Source organism: Panulirus ornatus, chromosome 56 (genome assembly GCF_036320965.1).
Source record: "Panulirus ornatus isolate Po-2019 chromosome 56, ASM3632096v1, whole genome shotgun sequence".
NCBI classification, from domain to species: Eukaryota; Metazoa; Arthropoda; class Malacostraca; order Decapoda; family Palinuridae; genus Panulirus; species Panulirus ornatus.
Window position 1 is genome coordinate 7534755 of NC_092279.1, and position 8845 is coordinate 7543599.

Genomic DNA, 8845 nt, shown 5'->3' on the forward strand with positions numbered 1-8845 from the left:
ATCCATCCATGTGAAGGACTACATATTGAACGTCAGCACACATAAAAGAGTACATATGCGTATTTATTATCCATTTATCTAAAGACACTCTATATTGAACATCTTTATACATAAAAGAAAGAATACTTATGCATATTTATTATCCATTTATCTAAAGACACTATATTTTGAACATCTTTATGCATAAAAGAATACATATATATATATTTATTATCCATTTATCTAAAGACACTATATATTGAACATATTTACACATAAAAGAATACATAGATGTATTTATTATCCATTCATCTACTGTACACTGTATTCGTACTGGCATTGTATTTCTCCCACAAAAGTATTCGCGTAAGTATATTTTTACTGTGTTTGAGAAACCCCTTGTGTTATTTCTGTTCATTAGCGTTCTTCTGAGACATCTGTAAGTATTACTTGGAGGTAGAGTAGAGTGGGAGAACATTGTAGAGTCTTGGTGTTAGGTACTGACACCGAATTTGATAGAGCGAAGAAGAAAATGAGGCTCAGAGACAGACAGACGTGTGGTCGATCCGACAAATCCACGTCGTCTCGAGCTAAGATATGAAGCCTCGTGGTTCGTAAAGCTCATGTAGTTGATACAGTAGTATAAGTTGTTGGTACAGTTATTGTAAGTGTTGTAGCTATCCAATGTGTGGCCTTGATACCGGCAGAAACCCTAACTTTTTATATATGTGTGTGTGTGTGTGTGTGTGTGTGTTGTTCGAACTGCAGTTAAGGATCGCTGATGGATCAAAAGTTTCGAAACGCTGACTCGAAGCTGTTTTGTCTCTCATGCTTCGAACTGATACCCTCTGTCGATCACAAAGTGAAGTATGATTACTCGATAATAAATCAGGAAATAGTGGGGTATCTTACTCAAACATTGAAGGGAATTTACTACGCTTTTCTGAGTACAATTTAGCTTCGAATCGCGACGAAACGAGCTGGTTCGGTCAATAACGGAAAAATGGTTTCGCTGAAGCAAGTTTTCGGAGAGTGGATTGTTTTCGCTCTAGTTTGCTGATCCAACCATTGTTCTGTGTGTGTGTGTGTGTGTGTGTGTTAGCGATGTTCTAGAAGTCTTCGGTGGTGAATCAGACTTCCATTCACAAATCCCTTAAAAAAATGTCAAACGTCTATTGGAAGTGTGCTTTCGTGAACGCTATGGTTCACTGAAAGTTAAACTGTGTATAGTAACATGACTAATTGCTTGGTTAACCTCACTGATTCGTTTGATCACCATGTTTTAACAACTTTGCTCGGGTCTCGCCTGATTTGCCAACTCTTAGCTTCACAAAGATGTAGTCAACGATAAATGTGGACGAATGGTCATTTATTCTTTAATATCTGAATGTTGGTTATTGGTGGTTATTTATTTTTTTTGTTCGTTCGAAAAGGGAACCAGTGGTTTGTTGTCACTGCCAGATGTACGAGATTGTCTTTTAGAATAAGTGTGGCTGTTGTGTGCGCGTGCGTGTCCGCGGGTCGTGTGTTTTGCGTCTTTTAAACTCATTTTGGCGGGCTAGAGACGGTGTTCCCTCAAGTGACAGGTTGACTGATGGTATGTATTACCTCATGATACAGTGTAGTTTGCGGTCTTAATGGTATATGGATATACTGACCATATTACTTATGACTGTCACCTCCAAACCGTTTGCTAGTACGGATGTCCTTCTTGAATGGAACGTCTTTCGCCCTTGCACAGGAGGATCATAAGGGTGGATCTGTGTACCGAAGGTGTTGGACTCGAAGAAAGTAGTTTGTTTGTTGAACTATGTGCTTCGTTCAGCCGGGGGATCGACCAAGGAGCGTATGAGAAGGTTCAGTACAGAGGTAAGAGACGGTGGTTTGTTCGAGTGACCTCGATGCTTCGAAGCATTACGAAGCCGAAACATCACAAATTCTCACTTAACCTTGAGGATACATATTATTCCTCTTACTTTTCGGCATTTTATTAACATATTCTTTGAGGAATTATCATGCTTAGGAATTATAATGCCTCAGATCTATGACGCATCGGAATTATGAAGCTTCAGATGTGTGATACTTTGGAATTATGATGTTTCAGATCTCTGATGCTTCGGATATATGATGCTTCACTCCTTTTATACGTTGGAACTATATTGCTTCATAGACATGTATTTTACTTATGAATTATGTGATGATCTAAGTGTATTGACGTCGAGTGATGAAAGAAGAGATTTATTCACACGTTTCCATCCGTCTAGAACAGATTTAAGCACAGAAATTTCTTTGAATGACGATTCGTGCACTTACACGTACTTAATGGTGTGAGACAAGTAAAAGGTGTAGGGGAAATGATCCTCCTCCGTCCTTGGGGAGGGCCTTTTAAGACGTCTTTGAGCAAAGTCATGATGAAAGGCTGCCTAGATGTAGTTTGTGAGTGTGTGTGTGTGTGAGAGAGAGAGAGAGAGAGAGAGAGTCAATTTGAAGCGCATTCGACGTGTCTTGTCAAAGCGATGGTTTTAGAAAGCGAGTCAATTTACCCCAAGTCCGTCAGACTCCTCGACTCTCAGTGTCGTGTTCACAGTTGACAAAATCGAAGCCAAGTCGATCATAGCATTTTTCCGGAGTCTCATCATTTTAAACCACGAATAACATTTGAGTGTTATACTCTATATATTCAACGTGAAGAAACAGTAGATGTGGTATTCGATTGCCCTGTCTCATAATAACACTGCTGAACTTAACACAGCCCAAGTTACTGACTCAGACTTAACACAGCCCAAGTTGCTAGGTCTAACTTAACACAGCCCAAGTTGCTAGGTCAAACTTAACTCAGCCCAAGTTACTAGCTCAAACTTAACACAGCCCAAGTTACTAGCACAAACTTAACACAGCCCAAGTTACTAGCTCAAACTTAACATATCCCAAGTTACTAGCTCAAACTTAACACAGCCCAAGTTACTAGCTCAAACTTAACACAGCCCAAATTAGTAGCTCAAACTTAACACATCCCAAGTTACTAGCCCAAACTTAACACAGCCCAAGTTACTAGCTCAAACTTAACACAGCCCAAGCTACGAGCTCAAACTTAACACAGCCCAAGTTACTAGCTCAAACTTAACACAGCCCAATTTACTAGCTCAGCCAAACACAAAACCAAGGAACTTAACATATCCGACTGGAGTGAAGTACCTAATTAGCGTTGTGTCGTTATAATCTGGAGCAACTTCCAGCGAGCTGAAGTTGAAAACTTCTGGGTCATGTGTACAACCCACGACTTCAAACCTGCAGATTTGTATCATACTTTCGTTCGAGTTCAGAGATCCAAAGTGGTGTATATCTCTCTCTCTCAGATTTTCTTTCGTGTTCGTTTGATTTGTGTGATATTGTAAAAGGTTATATCATCTTTAGGTCACTTAAGATGACTAGTAAGTTACTGGAATTGTGTTTTCGTGTGGATGATACGATTTGTGTAGCTTGAACGAAAAAAGAAAATATCACGAAGGGATGTCTTGTACGAAATTTTACGTTAGCATGTTGTCTCAAACTTCGAGAGACTTTGTGTGTGTGTGTGTGTGTGTGTGTGTGTGGGGGGGGGGGGGGGGGGTTAACGCAGGACGAACCATGCATCTTCTTGTGCTTGTCGCAGGAATGGGGGGGGGGGGGGGTCATGCATTCCATCATCCTGGAAGACCATATCTCTTCCAGTCACAGATTCCAGTCGCTGGCAAGGGTCCTGGAATGTTCGTCCTGGAGTAACTCTATGGTTCGTCTGAGTTCAGGATTCAGTTTTCCGCTCTATAGAAAATCGTGGCGTATATGTCACTCGTGTGGCAAAGCGTTTTCTTTATGGTCATTTATCCGTAAGACAGAGAGTTCCTTTATCTAAGTTTATTAGTAAGGCAAAGCGATGACGTATCTAAGATATTCGTGAGAGACAGCATTCTTAAATGCAAGTTATTAATAAGGCAAGAATGATAGGTACGTAGTAAAAGTGAGGGCTGCTCCTCCGTTTTCTTCTTGGCCAAGACGAACCACATCCACAGTTCCACTCACTGGTCATAGTGCACCAGCCGGCTTGCTCACTGATCACGTTCATTTCATGGCATTTGAAGTAATTACCTTCACGTTCATTATTGATACCAAGTGTTGCTACGCAGTTATTGCTGGAACTACTCTACGTGTATGTGGTATAAACACAAACGGTATATTGTATGTATGAAGACTATATATATATATATATATATATATATATATATATATATATATATTATATATATATATATATATGTGATCTCTGTATAATGTCCGGTCGTGTTAATGGAAAGTTTACACGTAATTTCTGCACGAAGGCTTTTAAAAATAATGACCGTGCAGGAGGGAGGATGGGGAGGGGGTAGTTCACGCGTCTCCTTCATCATATCATTTGACGTTTAGAAATTTAATCTACCACCGGCCTGGTTGACCGTGGCGTTCTTATGGCTACAGTCGGATCTTTCTGGAAGCTCCAGCGATCCTTCTTCGTGTAATGATGGGAGATGAGAGTGACAGAGTCCGAGTCTTGCAACTTACCGTGTCCCCAGGACTCATTGAGAACCATCAGCCAGGGACAGTAGTGAGGATGCTCTGCCTATGACTGGAAAGATGGTCACGTCCTTTTGTCAAAGAGGGTCGACTTTATAAGCAGATGATGAAAACAAACGTCTGTTTCCAGGAGAAATGACGTGCTTTACGTCTTTTGGTTCCTAACACAAGCCCCCCTTTCATCCCAGATCTGCACGAGAAGAGAGGAAGAAGAAAAAAGGGGTGGAAAGAAATTTACAATGTTATCCACAAATACACTGGAAGATAAAACTTCAAGTCTTGTTCCATGCTTCCAGGTAAGTCGTGCAAGGTCAGACATTGGTAGGAGATTTAAACCCTGTGTTTCCAGGGCAGACCCACTAAGAATTCCCAGAAGATTATCTCGTAATTGCTGAAAAGTCCAAGTGGAGACGGACCTGCTTGTTAAGAATTCTTCGCCGCGCCTTTGGGGAACGGTCGAGATCCAGGAAATGTAAAGAAAACGCGACTGGGTCGTTCGCTTGGGGGGGGGGGGGGGACACTCGGGCCATCTGGAATTGTCTCGTGGGGTTCGATGTGACCACGCGTAGTGAGGATATTGTTGATAAAGAAGGTATACAGGAATATGAGAAGCTGTTCGATAGAGAATGTTGGGACGATGGTGTGTGTGTGTGGGGGGGGGGGGTGAGTAAGACCCCCCCGGGGGTCCCTTACAGTACAAATGTGTGACTAAAAAGCGGTATGAGTAGGCAGTGATACACACACACACACACACACACACACACACACACACACACACAAATTCTGAGTCGGGTGGTGGAACTTGACCTACTTCTAACACAGAGTAACTCCACTAGAACTTTAACTTTGTTGAACTTGTCCTTGTTTCAACAGCGCGTTGCAGCAAACAACCTCATTTTCGCTCATGGAAATGCCCTTTACCAGCCTGTAACTTAGACTTCACCTACCTTAATTTATTTATTTATTTTTTACTAATTCAAGCAAATCCTAACTTACCCCTATTCTGAAAGAGGCTAAATTATCCCCTATTTTCGCTGATCTATGTTTATTTTTTCTCTTCCACCAAGCCGTTCCTTATTCTTATTTTAACGGAGCGTTGTTACTTTAACATAGCGTTCAAAGCCTTGTCTATAGGTATTTTAACATAGCGTTCAAAGCCTTGTCTATAGGTATTTTAACATAGCGTTCAAAGCCTTGTCTATAGGTATTTTAACATAGCGTTCAAAGCCTTGTCTATAGGTATTTTAACATAGTGTTCAAAGCCTTGTCTACAGGTATTTTTAACATAGCGTTCAAAGCCTTGTCTATAGGTCATTTTAACATAGCGTTCGAAGCCTTGTCTATAGGTCATTTTAACATAGCGTTGCTTGTTTAGTCGGCTTTCATCTTGTCTTTATTTAAGTCCAGCTCAACTTATTGTTCGTGTAAGTAGAGTGTTTACTCAACCTTGTTTTAGCAGATAGTTACTTATTTCCGTATTGATAGAGTAACGTAAAGTAACATATTACAACTACTTTATAAGCAGCTAGATGTGTGTTACCTAAGTCAGTTTTCATTGTAAGTTTATGTCATACTCATTTTTTTTTTATTTTTTTCGTTTCAAAGTCTCGTCATTTGATCATGTGGTCTTTTATTATCGAATCTACTCCCATACCCGCATGTTCTGCGTCATACGTCATATCTTAGAGGCTAAAGAGGTTTCTTCATCACCATTTTTGAAGAGTTGTGTGTAAGAAATGTGATAGAATATCAATTTTTTATATGAAACTTTATGATTTCACGTAACTTTTGTAGTTCAGTGTAAGATGACGTAGAAGACCACAGCATCGCCTCTTCTCGTCTTCTTATCTTTGGACGGATAAGCAACCAAGACGTCTCTTCAAAGCCAACACATTCATTAACCTGGTTGCAAGTACGAACCCTCAAGTTTACGTGGGTAGTTGTTACAACAGAGAGCCTCTTCTGGCTTCGGTAGACACAAGTTATATATATCTTCTCTAAATTCCTCTTTGCGACTTCGTTCATTTTAAAGATAAGTTGATCCATTGTTATCTGTGACTAGACCATCTTATTTATCCTTAGAGTAGTAATCTTATTCCACATTGCCTTATTTCACCTTCCGTATTGACCAACGTTCACTGGTACAAGGCGTTGAAAACATGCCATCGTAAATTTACGTAACCCATCGTAACTTTACGTAACCCATCGTAACTTTACGTAACCCATCGTAACATCGTGGTAAAGGGGTGTTCTCTAACCTCTCCTTGTTTTCCACTATGGTCGCGTAAGCTGAGCCATCCTCACACACCCTCACCACGACGTGTGAGTGAGGAGCCACTCATAATAGGAGGAATTAGGTTTATTACAGCGGGTAATAAGCTGTGAGTCCGTTGCAGGGGTGCTGAATAAATCATGCGCCCCGTCTCTCTCTCTCTCTCTCTCTCTCTCTCTCTCTCTCTCTTTCTCTCTCTCTCTCTCTCTCTCTCTCTCTCGGGAGAGCGAAGTCGCCTGGAATAGACGGGCTGGGGTGTGGGGGATCAACACTCTTTGTTTACGCCCGTTTTCGTTTATTTATATATCGTTTTCTTCCGAGGGGAGACTGCGACGGGCGGGGACGTGTGCCTGGCTGGACTTTCTCGCTGTTACTATTGTTGTCCCAAACTGTCTTTTGTGTTCCTGACCGTGTGTGTGTGTGTCTGAGTGTCTTGATGCATATGTAGTCTTCCCTTGTGTTTATGATCGTGTTTGCCCGTTTGGTTGTCTGTCAATACAATGTAGCTTGTGTGTAAGTTTTATTATGTCTGTGTTGTTAGTGTGAATGTATTTCGTGTGTGTGTGTGTCTGTCTGTCTGTCTGTTTACAGTAATACCATGAATTATACTATAAAATGTCAATCACAATCATTCTACCGTCCAGAACAATTGATGGAAGCACTAAAACTGCTACCAATTGTAATAAGAAACATGTAGTTGGGACCAGTACAGAAGAAATAGAATATGCATACAGCTGTATGGGTGAAAACGGTTGTAGAATACAAGATTGACGGTTGTGTAATGTGTATGGCTACACAGAGAGAGAGTATTGCCAACCACTCTGGTTGTTGTTAAGAATTTTATCGTAGGATAAGAAAACGACAAGGCAGACTTATTGATAAAAAAAAAAAAAGCGTTTAATCTGTAAGTAAGTAAGGGAAAACTAACTCTCTCTCTCTCTCTCTCTCTCTCTCTCTCTCTCTCTCTCTCTCTCTCTCTCTCTCTCTCTCTCTGGTGTGAGATGTTACAACAGTTGTGTGTTGTGAAAAAAGAAAAAAAAACGCTAAAAACATTACTCCATTTAAAAGTTTTCCATTGTTCCACTCTCAGCGTATTACGCATGACGCCTTTAAAAGAGTAAATGTCGACGAATGAGGTCAATACAAGTTTGTTCCTGACCTTGCATGTCTAAGATGACGAGAGTTTGTGTCTAAGAACGAATAATAACGTCACTTTAAGTCATTATATATGAAAATTCGTGAAGAAATGCCATATCTAGTCTTACCCACCACTCTTCCAAATTTCACTCAGAGGTGACGTGGATTTTAGTAAAATGATTAGAAAATGACGTAGAACTACGCTTGATTTATGTCTACTACACTTCATAGATTTTTTTTTTGGCTTTCAGACGTTATGTATATATATATATATATATATATATATATATATATATATATATATATATATATATATATATATATATATATTTTATCAAGTACGTACAATAAAAAGGAAAAAAGGGTGTACACGGACGTTACTAGTAGGAAGATAAAGGAAAATAACGTCTTCACTTACGTTATTACTGGTGTAAATGTTTGACAAACTGTTGACGGCCGTGAAACAAGAGAGTGCAACACTGTTACGTGAATACTCACTCACCACTCATCAGGGCAACTGGTCCCCCTTCAACGATCTAAAGACACCGCGATTAACCACCTCGTTACCACTGTGAACACTTCATACACTCCTCCCCCCCCACCTTCTCTCTCTCTCTCTCTCTCTCTCTCTCTCTCTCTCTCTCTCTATCTATCTATCTATCTATCTATCTCTATCTATCTGTCTATCTATCTATCTATCCATGCACTAGGGTCATTAATGCCGTCATCGTTACACTATGCATCCGCGAACCGAAACATTTTTCGACACCTTTTTTTTTTTTTCCAGAAGTTTAAGAAAGGTGATTGTGATACCATATGTACCCAGACTGTACATATGGCCCGTTTATGTATGTGGAACGCAAAGTGACG